Source organism: Arachis hypogaea, chromosome 13, assembly GCF_003086295.3.
Source record: "Arachis hypogaea cultivar Tifrunner chromosome 13, arahy.Tifrunner.gnm2.J5K5, whole genome shotgun sequence".
Lineage (NCBI taxonomy): Eukaryota > Viridiplantae > Streptophyta > Magnoliopsida > Fabales > Fabaceae > Arachis > Arachis hypogaea.
The window spans coordinates 113,062,874-113,076,584 of NC_092048.1; the positions used below are offsets into that span (position 1 = coordinate 113,062,874).

The 13,711-nt window shown below is 39.5% G+C and overlaps 1 non-coding gene across 1 annotated transcript; it reads right to left on the bottom strand.

Annotated features, from left to right (window-relative positions):
- Nucleotides 1–20: 20 nt before the first annotated feature.
- Nucleotides 21–128, bottom strand: LOC112739007 (small nucleolar RNA R71). The gene has a single exon (XR_003169950.1). It is a non-coding gene; the product is annotated as a small nucleolar RNA R71 (small nucleolar RNA).
- Between the last annotated feature and the right edge of the window lie 13,583 nt (nt 129–13,711).

Sequence of the window (13,711 nt, forward strand, 5' to 3'; positions counted from 1 at the left end):
TTCCTCCTCAAAAGCTTAGTAGGCTTAGTGTGGATGTTCAAACCTTCAGACAGAAGGACGGTGAATCCTTCTATGAAGCTTGGGAGAGATATAAGTAACTGACCAAAAAGTGTCCTTCTGACATGCTTTCAGAATGGACCATCCTGGATATATTCTATGATGGTCTGTCTGAATTATCAAAGATGTCATTGGACCATTCTGTAGGTAGATCCATTCACCTAAAGAAAACGCCTGCAGAAGCTCAAGAACTCATTGACATGGTTGCAAATAACCAGTTCATGTAGACTTCTGAAAGGAATCCTGTGAGTAACGGGACGCCTCAGAGGAAGAGAGTTCTTGAAATTGATGCTCTGAATGCCATATTGGCTCAGAACAAAATATTAACTCAGCAAGTCAATATGATTTCTTAGAGTCTGAATGGATTGCAAGTTGTATCCAACAGTACTCAAGAGGCATCTTCTGAAGAAGAAGCTTATGATCCTGAGAACCCTGCAATAGCAGAGGTGAATTACATGGGTGAATCCTATGGAAACACCTATAATCCCTCATGGAGAAATCATCCAAATTTCTCTTGGAAGGATCAACAAAAGCCTTAACAAGGCTTTAATAATGGTGAAAGAAACAGGTTTAGCAATAGCAAGCCTTTTCTATCATCCACTCAGCAACAGATAGAGAATTCTGAGCAGAATTCATCTAGCTTAGCAAATATAGTCTCTGATCTATCTAAGGCCATGTTAAGTTTCATGAATGAAACAAGGTCCTCCATTAGAAATTTAGAGGCACAAGTGGGCCAGCTGAGTAAAAGGGTCACTGAAACTCCTCCTAGTACTCTCCCAAGCAATACAGAAGAAAATCCAAAAAGAGAGTACAAGGCCATTGATTTGACCATCATGGCCGAACCTACAAGGGAGGAGGAGGACATGAATCCTAGTAAGGAAGACCTCCTGGGACGTTCAGTGACCAATAAGGAGTTTTCCTTTGAGGAACCACAGGAATCTGAGGCTCATCTAGAGACCATAGAGATTCCATTGAACCTTCTTCTGCCCTTCATGAGCTCTGATGAGTATTCATCCTCTGAAGAGGATGAAGACATCACTGAAGAGCAAGTTGCTAAGTACCTTGGTGCAATCATGAAGCTGAATGCCAAATTATTTGTTAATGAGACTTAGGAAGATGAACCTCCCTTGCTCACCAATGAACTAAATGTATTGGATAGGCAGAAATTACCTCAAAAGAAATAGGATCCTGGTAAATTCCTAATTCCTTGTAACATAGGCACCATGACCTTTGAGAAAGCTCTGTGTGACCTGGGGTCAGGAATAAACTTAATGCCACTCTCTGTAATGGAGAAACTTGGGATCTTTAAGGTGCAAGCTGCCAGAATCTCTTTAGAGATGGCAGACAACTCAAGAAAATAGGCTTATGGACAAGCAGAGGACGTGTTAGTAAAGGTTGAAGGCCTTTACATCCCTGCTGATTTCATAATCCTAGACATTGGGAAGGAGGAAGCTGAATCCATCATCCTTGGAAGACCCTTCCTAGCCATAGCAAGAGCTGTGATTGATGTGGACAGAGGAGAGTTGGTCCTCCAACTGAATGAGGACAACCTTGTGTTTAAAACTCAAGGATCTCCTTCTGTAACCATGGAGAGGAAGCATGAAAAGCTTCTCTCACTGCAGAGTCAACCAAAGCCCCGACAGTCAAACTCTATGTTTGGTGTTGGGAGGCCACAACCAAACTCTAAGTTTGGTATTGGGAGGTTCCAACCTTGCTCTGATTATCTGTGAGGCTCCATGAGAGCTCACTGTCAAGCTATTGATATTAAAGAAGCGCTTGTTGGGAGGCAACCTAATGTTATTTTATTATATCTATTTTATTTTTTTATTATTATTTCGTGTGTTTATTAGGTTGATGATCATGTGGAGTCACAAAAACTACTGAAAAATCAAAAACAGAATAAAAAATAGCATTAAAAACAGCACACCCTGGAGGAGGAGCATTCTGGCGTTTAAACACCAGAAACAAGCATCTGTCTGGAGTTTAACGCCAGAAACAAGCACCAAGCTGGCGTTTAACGCCAGAAACAAGCATCTACCTGGCGTTAAATGCCAGAAACAAGCAGCAGTCTAGCGTTAAACGCCAGGATTGCACAGCAAGGGCGTTTTACACGCCTAATTAGAGCAGGGATGTTAAGTCCTTGGCCCCACTGGATCTGTGGACCCCACAGGATCCCCACCTACCTTCTTCTCTCCTTTTCACATATTTTCATAACTCTCTTCCCCAAATACCCTTCACCAATCACCCCAATCACTCTTTCCCATCACCTCTTTACCATTCACATCCATCCACTCTTCCCCATAAACCCCACCTACCTCCAAAATTCAAATTCTTTTCCCTCTCAAACCCAACCCTAATGGCCGAACCCTACACCTCCCCCCACCCCTATATAAACCCCTCATTCCTTCTTCATTTTCACACAACACAACCCTATCTTCTTCTCCTTGGCCGAATACACACCCCTCTCCCTCTCCTCCATTTTTTTTCTTCTTCTCCTTCTTTCTTTCTTCTTTTGCTCGGGGACGAGCAAACATTTTAAGTTTGGTATGGTAAAAGCTCTGCTTTTTGTTTTTCCATAACCATTAATGGCACCTAAGGCCAAAGAAACCTCAAGAAAGAGGAAAGGAAAGGCAATTGCTTCCACCTCTGAGCCATGGAAAATGAAGAGATTCATCTCAAAGGTCCATCAAGACCACTTCTATGAAGTTGTGGCCAAGAAGAAAGTGATCCCTGAGGTTCCTTTCAAGCTCAAAATGAATGAGTATCCGGAGATCCGACTTGAGATCCAAAGAAGAGGTTGGAAAGTTCTCACCAACCCCATTCAACAAGTCGGGATCTTAATAGTTCAAGAGTTCTATGTAAACGCATGGATCACTAGGAACCATGATCAAAGTGTGAACCCGAATCCAAAGCATTGGCTCATCATGGTTCGGGAGAAATACTTAGATTTCAGTTCAGAAAATGTAAGGCTGGCATTCAACTTGCCAATGATGGAAGAAAACGCACGCCCCTCATGGACATATGTGTAGAAGGAGCTCAATGGAAGGTTGACTCAAGAGGCAAGCCGGTTCAATTAAGAAGACTGGACCTTAAGCCTGTAGCTAGAGGATAGTTGGAGTTCATTCAGCGCTCAATCATTCCTACTAGCAACCGGTCTGAAGTTACTGTAGTCCGGGCCATCATGATCCATAGTATCATGATTGGGGAGGAAGTAGAGGTTCATGAGATTATACCTCAAGAACTCTACAAGGTGGCTTACAAGTCATTCACTTTGGCAAGGTTAGCCTTTCCTCACCTCATTTGCCACCTCTGCAATTCGGTTGGGATTAACATAGAGGGAGACATTCTCATTGAAGAGGATAAGCCCATCACTAAGAAAAGGATGGAGCAAACAAGAGATCATGGACCTCAACAAGAGCATGAGGAAATTCCTCACTATGAAATCCTTGAGATACCTCAGGGGATGCACTTCCCTCCAAGAAACTATTGGGAGCAAATCAACACTTCCTTAGGAGAATTAAGTTCCAACACGGGACAACTAAGGGTGGAGCACCAAGAGCACTCCATCATCCTCCATGAGATCAGAGAAGATCAAAGAGCTATGAGGGAGGAGCAACAAAGACAAGGAAGAGACATAGAGGAGCTCAAGAGCACCATTGGTTCTTCAAGAAGAAGAAGACGCCACCCTCACTAAGGTAGACCCGTTCCTTAATCTCCTTGTTCTTATTTTCCTGTTTTTCGTTTACTATGCTTTATGTTTATGTTTGTGTCTAATTAAATGATCATTAGTATTTAAGTGTCTATGCCTTAAAGCTATGAATGTCCTATGAATTCATCACCTCTCTTAAATGAAAAATATTTTAATTACAAAAGAACAAGAAGTACATGATTTCGAATTCATCCTTGAAATTAGTTTAATTATTTTGATGTGGTTACAATACTTTCTGTTTTCTGAATGAATGCTTGAACAGTGCATATGTCTTTTGATATTGTGGTTTATGAATGTTAAATATGTTGGCTCTTGAAAGAATGATGAAAAAGGAGAAATGTTATTGATAATCTGAAAAATCATAAAATTGATTCTTGAAGCAAGAAAAAGTAGTGAATACAAAAACTTGTGAAAAAAAAAATAAAACAAAAAAAAAGAGAAGAAAAATGGCGAAAAAAAAGAAAAAGAAAAAGAAAAAGCAAGCAGAAAAAGCCAAAAGCTCTTAAAACCAAAAGGCAAGAGCAAAAAGCCAAAAGCCCTTAAAACCAAAAGGCAAGGGTAATAAAAAGGATCTAAGGCTTTGAGCATCAGTGGATAGGAGGGCCTAAAGGAATAAAATCCTGGCCTAAGCGGCTAAACCAAGCTGTCCCTAACCATGTTCTTGTGGCGTGAGGGTGTCAAGTGAAAACTTGAGACTGAGCGGTTAAAGTCAAGGTCCAAAGCAAAAAAAGAGTGTGCTTAAGAACCCTGAACACCTCTAATTGGGGACTTTAGCAAAGCTGAGTCACAATCTGAAAAGGTTCACCTAGTTTTGTGTCTGTGGCATTTATGTATCCGGTGGTAATACTGGAAAACAAAGTGCTTAGGGCCACGGCCAAGACTCATAAAGTAGCTGTGTTGAAGAATCAACATACTGAACTAGGAGAATCAATAACACTATCTAAATTCTAAGTTCCTATAGATGCCAACCATTCTGAACTTCAATGGATAAAGTGAGATGCCAAAACTATTCAAGAGGCAAAAAGCTACTAGTCCCGCTCATCTGATTGGAGCTAAGTTTCATTGATATTTTGGAATTTATAGCATATTCTCTTCTTTTTATCCTATTTGATTTTCAGTTGCTTGGGGACAAGCAACAATTTAAGTTTGGTGTTGTGATGAGCGGATAATTTATACGCTTTTTGGCATTGTTTTTACATAGTTTTTAGTATGATTTGGTTAGTTTTTAGTATATTTTTATTAGTTTTTAATAAAAATTCACATTTCTGGACTTTACTATGAGTTTGTGTGTTTTTCTGTGATTTCAGGTATTTTCTGGCTGAAATTGAGGGACCTGAGCAAAAATCAAATTCAGAGGTTGAAGAAGGACTGCAGATGCTGTTGGATTCTGACCTCCGTGCACTCAAAGTGGATTTTCTGGAGCTACAGAACTCCAAATGACAGGCTCTTAATTGCGTTGGAAAGTAGACATCCAGGGATTTCCAGCAATATATAATAGTTTATACTTTGCCCGAGTATAGATGATGCAAACTGGCGTTCAACGCCAGTTCAATGTTGCATTCTGGAGTTAAACGCCAGAAACAGGTTGCAAAGTGGATTTAAACGCCAGAAACAGGTTACAAATTGGTGTTCAACTCCAAGGAAGACCTCTACACGTGTAAAGCTCAATGCTCAGCCCAAGCACACACCAAGTGGGCCCCAGAAGTGAATTTCTGCATCATTTACTCATTTCTGTAAACCCTAGTAACTAGTTTAGTATAAATAGGACTTTTTACTAATGTATTTACAATCTTTGGATTATCTGTTGATCCTTTGATCATGTTTAAGGGGCTGGCCATTCGGCCATGCTTAAACCTTCATCACTTATGTATTTTCAACGGTAGAGTTTCTACACACCATAGATTAAGGTGTGGAGCTCTGCTGTTCTTCATGAATTAATGCGAAGTACTATTGTCTTTCTATTCAATTCAAACTTATTCCTATTCTAAGATGTTCATTCGCACCCAAGAACATGATAATTGTGATGATTATGTGACGCTCATCACCATTCTCACCTATGAACGCGTGCCTGACAACCACTTCCGTTCTACATGAAGATGAGATAGAATGAGTATCTCTTAGATATCTAATACAGGGGACCGAGTTCGAGATATTAGAGTCTTCGTGGTATAAGTTAGAACCCATGGACGGCCATTCCTGAGATCCGAAAAGTCTAAACCTTGTCTGTGGTATTCCGAGTAGGATCTGGGAAGGGATGGCTGTGACGAGCTTCAAACTCGCGAGTGCTGGGCGTAGTGACAGACGCAAAAGGATAGTAAATCCTATTCCAATATGATCGAGAACCGACAGATGATTAGCCATGCAGTGACAGCGCATTGGACCATTTTCACGGAGAGGACGGGATGTAGCCATTGACAACGGTGATGCCCAACATAAAGCTTGCCATGGAAGGGAGTAGGAATGATTGGATGAAGATAGCAAGAAAGCAGAGGTTCAGGAGGAACGAAAGCATCTCTATACGCTTATCTGAAATTCTCAGCAATGAATTACATAAGTATCTCTATCCTAGTTTATATTTTATTTATATTTTTATTATCAATTCACCATAACCATTTGAATCCGCCTGACTGAGATTTACAAGGTGACCATAGCTTGCTTCAGGCCGACAATCTCCGTGGGATTGACCCTTACTCACGTAAGGTTTATTACTTGGACGACCCAGTGCACTTGCTGGTTAGTTGTGCGAAGTTGTGACAAAGTGTGATTCACGTTTGAAAGCACCAAGTCTTTGGCGCCATTGTTGATGATCACAATTTCGTGCACCAGAGGTCGATGTGGAGAAATAGGTTTTCTGTCTTTTGTTTTGGCATACTTTGGGGTGTATATAAATATTCTTTGGCCGGCCTTGGCTTTGCAGGTCAAGTCTGAAGCTTAATATCCTGTTATTTTGGTATTCTATCCTTTATATACTTCATGTCTTATCCTTATCTGTTTGTCGGTTTACATTTTCGAGTGTGATGCATTTTTCTTTTGGGGATTTTACTTAACCTTTTTCTTCAAGGCTCCTAGATACAACTTTCTTCAACTATATCTATACATATATATTTTATTTTTAGAGTTCGTAATACCTCACCACCTCTGTTTTACGAACTTAAGCATAAAGCTCTGTGTGGTAGGGTGTTACAGCAAGGGGTATGGTATAGGATGCGATTGGCTTATCTGAGTTAGCTTGATTCAAAAGAAAGGTTGTTAGGAGATCAGGAGATATAATGACAAACACATGTGCACCATTGGGATAATTTCACAAGATCATGTCAAGTTAAAATCAGACACGATTGCAGATGTTATCAGGCCGTTGATTGAAGCAGACACATCAATAAAGGTGAAATCTATTATTGCAAAAGTTCAATCTAGGTTCAACTATACTGTAAGTTACCGCAAAGCTTGGTTGGCAAAGCAAAAGTCCGTCACAAAAGTTTTTGGTAATTGAAAAGTTTCTTACCAGACTCTGCCAATGTGGCTAAAAACAAAGACCGCCTACATGCCAAGGTCTTATATTCAAATGAAAAATCTGCCTGTTTATCGTGAGAGTGAGAAGATGATCGGTATAAGAGTTCTTCATTGGATATTTTAGAACTTCTATCTGTGTGTTACAGCATTTAGACATTGCAAGCCATTGGTACCAACAACAACAACAACAACAACAAGAACAACAATACTCATACTAGTACTACTATATTAACAGCGACATTAATAGCAGTAATAATAATAACAAAATAATAAATACTCATATTGTACTACTAATAATATTAACAGTAATAATAATATAACAGTCGTGTACTACACAACAACAACAACAACAACAACAACAACAACAATAATAGTGCTAATAACAATAATAATATTATCAATATTAATATTCCTAATATTAACTAACACTAATAATATAACCAAAACATTGAATAGTCTTAATAATAATAACGGGTAAGTACGATTTTGGTCCTAAAGTTTAGCGCCAGAATCGATTTCGTCCCTCTTCTAATTTTGGATTTAAAATCGTCATTAACGTTTTTTTTCGTATTAAAGTCGTCCTTTTAATTTTTTTGGACAAAAATACCCTCACCACTACCAATATAATTACCTCCTCCACCACCACCACCACCAACTGCTGTAACACCCTAACTACCAAAGCTCACGCTTCCGGCTGCGCAACTCTGATAGCTCGGGCATTACGACGACACTTATACTATTTAATACTAAAATATGAGCCTGTTTAAAACTTTAAACCGTGATACCGCTCCAAAAATACTTTCGTTCGATAACGTACATCTATAAATACCATACAACTTACAACAACTCATAAAGAGTACATCCATATATATATACATAAATACATATAAATAACTTTACAAGCATTAACCAATACAATTTCTATCCCTCTTACAGATTATATCAAGATAAAGGCGAGGGTACAATAAACCATAACTAAAACAATACAGAGCATCACAACAACAATTAAATAAGCTCTTCGTAACTTCTGCGCCCATATCCTGAAAGGGGAAAAATGTAGGGGGGTGAGAACATCATCCTCGAAAGGGTTCTCAGTAGAGGGTTTTTGGGAATTACTGTAATAGGATACATGAAGATAAACCGTACCAGTGATTAATAACCTTCTTATGCCTCTTTTCAAAAACACAATTTTCAATAAACGTAAAGTCAAAAATCTTTACTGAAAGAGGAACCATTCAATTCTCAAAACTCAAAAGCCCTTTCAAAAAGGTTTATTTATACTGAACCAAAATAGCCTTTCATATCCTTCCAAACCAAAAACACGAACAAAACCAACCATCGGTCTACCTCATTTCAACCACGGCCCTAGGCCCAAACAATCCAACCATCAACCAATCACCACAATTCAACAGAGTCCCAGTAGCAAACACAAATAGGAAGTTCAAGCACAAACAAACAGTTATTACAAGTAGAACAGTTAGCAATTAATCACATAGGCAAACCAAGTATAATATGCACACCCAACCAATGTCACACAAATGCATATGATGCATGCCTGTCCCTAGTGGCTGATGATATCATCTGTCGGTTATAGAGCCAACCCGACAAGTCCTGGTAGCTAACCATTGGACTGTCCCTCTGTCGTGCATCCCCAACTCGAGTTATACTCATCATAAACTTGATCATAATCATGATCCATATCCATCACCCTCACTGGTGAATATTTATCCATCACCATCACTGGTGAATATTTATGGGGGCGAGCTCATCCGGGCCTTTCACAGTGCCCGGCCACACTTACGACATAGGGTCAACAGAGTATCAAGTCTCGACCTGGAGCACGTGGTGGCTAGCCACTGCTACTACCCAGGGAAACTCGTATCTCAGATAGTGGAAGTGCAACATTCACATTTATCAATGATTCAGCATAAACATGCAATCAATCTCATCCATGGATCAACATCCATCTCAGCCATCCCGCTCACGGTTCATTCCAGAACCAGCCAATATTCATATCATACACAGCCATTCCGGCTCACGGTTCAATCCAGAACCAATCAATATTGATAATCACACACAGCCATTCCGGCTCACGGTTCAATCCAAAACCAGTCAATATTCATAATCATACATAGCCATTCCGGCTCATAATAAAACAGCACTTCTACCATTCAAAATCATCAGATTTATGAAATCAGCATTTAAGCCATAAATCATTTTCTCAATTCATTTCACTTTGAAATCAAGTTTCAACTCTTTTCAGCCTTGGCTTTAGAAATCTCGTTTCTCAAATCATCTCAGGCTCATAAGCCAAATTTACTCAAAGTGAGTTCCCTTTTTAAAACAAAGCCGCTCTCAGCATCCTCATTCCAAGACTTCCAAAACCATGGGAAGTTAAAGATTCAATTTGGGAACAATCAAAATCGCCCATCCCACAATGGGATTTTATAACAAGGTTCCTCGGCAGAGTCCCAAGTCTTTAGGGAAGGTCAACTTATATAAATTCCTTAAAATTCATTGAAACCTTTAAAATCATAGATTCCCGGTTCAAGTAAATAAAACTGAATTTATTATGAAACCGATCATACAAAATCACAAGTTCCAACTCGGTCCAAAAATCAACTCATTTGAAACGGAACCGGTTCATTTGAATCAAACCACTTTCAGGTTTCTTTTTGGAACCCATTTTTCTAACTCTTCCAAAATGCCTCAAACTTGATTACTCAATCAAAAGTCTAAATTCCTTTAAAATCACTAAAAGCTCCTTTTTATATTGAAATCAATATTAGAGCATCATTCTTTCCTTCAGTGATTCAAACTGTACAAATAGTTCGTTTCTAAATAAGCTGAACTCAACGCATAAAGTTCATTAAATAGATTAAGCTTGAAAACATAAATATTCTCTTAATAAATCAATTAATACAATTTCTCAAATCCAACCCTTTTTAAATAACTTTACAAACAAGAGTAGGATTTTGTAGAAATTTCGGCAGCACCTCCCCTAAAACTTGGACTTTTGCCACCCGGTTCGGGTCCCAACTAAACCGTTTCTCATTCCTCTTCAACAGCTCAAAACCAGAAATCAATTCAAAACAAGCTAAATCCAACAGTCGCCTCAATGGCCTACCTCAAGGAAACCATTTCAAAAATCAACTCAATATCAACCGATTTAACTCATTTGTAAAGCTTTAAAGAATCGGTTCAGCAATAAATCATTTATCAAAACCAGAGCAATTAAAGCAACCCAGGCTGAATTTCAAGAGCATTCTATCTTTCACATCATCAAAATAATTGACTCAATTCAAACCAATCCTCAACGGATTAAACTCATTTCAAATATTTAAAGAATCAACTTCAAACATTACATTTCACAAGCCACACAACAATTCAGCCAAGCCAACATCCATAATCATTCGAGTCAATCAAATAATACATAAGGCAGATACAATCACTAATTACACCATATCTCACATCAGTATCCATATGTAATAATTCCAATAATAAACTGTAGTTTTCGGAAAGCGCCCCTACCTCAAAACGCAATTCCATAACCCAAACGCCTCACTGAGTCCTTTTTGTCCTCAACTCGAAATCACCGGCAATCAAAACCTCGGCTCTACTTGTTACCCTCAAAATCAGAAACAGCTACAAGCGGCATAAGCAAACCGGATTCTAACTCCTAACACAATAATACCGCAAGACCTTAATATACATAACAAGACATTAACGCGGAGGTTTCAAAACGTAAAATACTCACTGAATTAACAAAACAGCCGCAGTTCCATATCAACCTGGTAGCGGCTCCGTCAACCGCCTCAAGCGGCAGCGGCAATATAAGACTCCGACAACCGCGACTGCACAACAACGTCATGACGATAAAGACCCATGAATAGAAAGGAATGAAGACCAAAGGCAAGGACCCTTACCGGCAGTGGTTTTCCGGTGGCTAAGCTGCATTCTCCGGCAGCAGAAACGGCAAAAGCCTCGGCAGTGGTTTTAGCAGCGGTGGTAAGAACAGCAACCCATGGGTGACGGCGACGCGGCTCCACCACCAGTGATCGAGGAGCGTGACATAGGCCTTTCCCCCACTCAATGGCGTCCTCCCCTTCAAACCGGATCGGGGCAGACCTCCAGTAGTGGCGAGGCAGCAACTTCGAACAGCAAGCCACGGTGATGGAGGGCTTCGGCGATGGTGGAAGGGCAGCGGAGGACCCGCGACGGCGGAGGTACTACTGCAGAACAAGATCCCCCTTCCGCCGATCTCTCTCCCTCTCCTATTCGAGCTTCTCTCTTCGGCCCTCCGTGGATGACGGGGACTCAGATTCCACGGTGAGGAGGACAACGGCGCGAGCATCACAGCGGCGGCGGCGAGCTAGTCCGCGACGAGGAGGACGGCAAAAGCCCCACGCTCAGCCTCTCCCTCTCTCCGACGCTACCCTCTGCGAACATCCTCTTGTCGCGGAACGGCGGCAGCACTGCGGATGGCCACTCGTAGGGCCGGTGACGGCGACGCGACGGCAGTGATGAAGCCCGACGCGCCGGCGCGGCCTCCTTTCTCCTCTCCTCTTCTTCTCCTTCGGACATCGTGCGCCGTGGGTGTTGTGCTTCTGATTCCCCCTCATCTTCTTTTCTGTTTCTGTTTTCCTTTTCCATCATGGAAAAGAAACGCTGCTGCTGAGTTAGGAAGAAGGGGGTTTCGGCTGCAGCTGGGGCATGGGGAAAACAATGGGTTACCGGGTCATGGGTTAGGGTTTTAGGGTTAGGGGTAAATTGGTAATTTCACTTAAAATTGGGAATAATATAGTAATTGAAACCTAAATTAAATCCAACACTAATTATATATAGAAAATACTATTTGCTCACCAATTTCACAAATTATTTTCAATAAAATGCCCAAATCTAAAAATTAGAAATAGTATACTTAATTTCTTCATTTTCCAAAATAGCAGTAATAATAATATTTAAAATATTATTTATCTAATCCAATTCATATAAAATCCTTATTATTTCATAACTATCAACCTTATACTTTAAATATAGAAAATAATCCAATAATTATAAAATTGGATAATAATCATAACTTATCTCAAATCCAATAAATCAAAACTTGCCTTAATTATCTTTAATAAAATAATCCCTGAAATTAAGGCTATAAATAACTGTATGATTTGAGACTTACGCATAAAAAGACTTTTCAAAGGTTCTGGGTCTTACATTCTACCCACCTTATAAAAATTTTCGCCCTCGAAAATTGATACAAAATGAAAGAAATCTCATAGCAGTTCACCCTTAAACACATTTAAGGAAGAAGCAAAAATATCTCAAAATATAAACATATATACAGTTTTCAAGTACTTTGATTGTCATAAGCATAAGGATGTAAAGGTAGGAGTGTGTTTGCAAAGCAAACGTTACAAGGTAGGCTCAATGCAAAAGATAACATGGGTCAATCATGTGATAGCAGGGCAAAGCATCAAAGGCTATAAAACAGGATGGGGTTAAAATGACGTGCTTAACATCTGCAAACTAATATCATATCAACCTCAAAGTTTCAACTTTCCAATTCCATCAAGCACCTTACAAACCCCAAATTTGATCACAAGCCTGACAATCACAAACCCGTTCGCAAGGAACAAAATGCCCACAACTCATACGTTGCACACCTACCGCTTCAACTTCCGTATACACATCACATCTTAAAGAACTAACGTATCGCGTTACTACGTCTACAAGTCGCACGTGATACCAAAACAATTCTCGAGTCTACTCAGAAGAATATGAGATCTTAGAAAGGAGAGACGGATGTCAAAGACAATAGTCATAGATTTGAAAGGATATATCCAATCCAAGATAAACATGGATGTTCAAGCAATAAAGTTTGCTAGACATAATTCAATTGACAACTTCAAAGATAACCCTTAGATCAAAGAAGTTCAATAGGATCAACAAGAAGATAACCAGCGCATCAGCTTGAAACAAACTCAAACTGAGTCGATGAAGTATGAGGTTTACAAAAGAGAATATCTCAAACCCAAGGCAAAGCTCACAAAACTCAAGGGCATGATTAAAAATACTTCTGAATACATTGTTCTTAAAAGAATCGAAAACTTGCAGAAAAATCATCTCGCAGTCTAAAAGAAAAGTTAAGCAACAAATATCCTTCAAGAGAGTAACAAAAGCATAAATGTGGCTTTACTTCAATACAATTCCATGTTTAAGTAGATTTTGTAGAGTTCCAAAAACAAATGCACACAACTTTGGCTAAGAGCTAAAATATTTCCTCAAATATTTTAGAAAGATAATTAAATGCACAACTTAACCAAAAGCAGTTCATAAAAACTCGGAAGTAACTAGATGCTTGTTCAAAATTCTCAAAATTTCATATTCAAACAAGCATGTATAACATTTATAGCAAGTACGAAAGAGGAAGTTAAA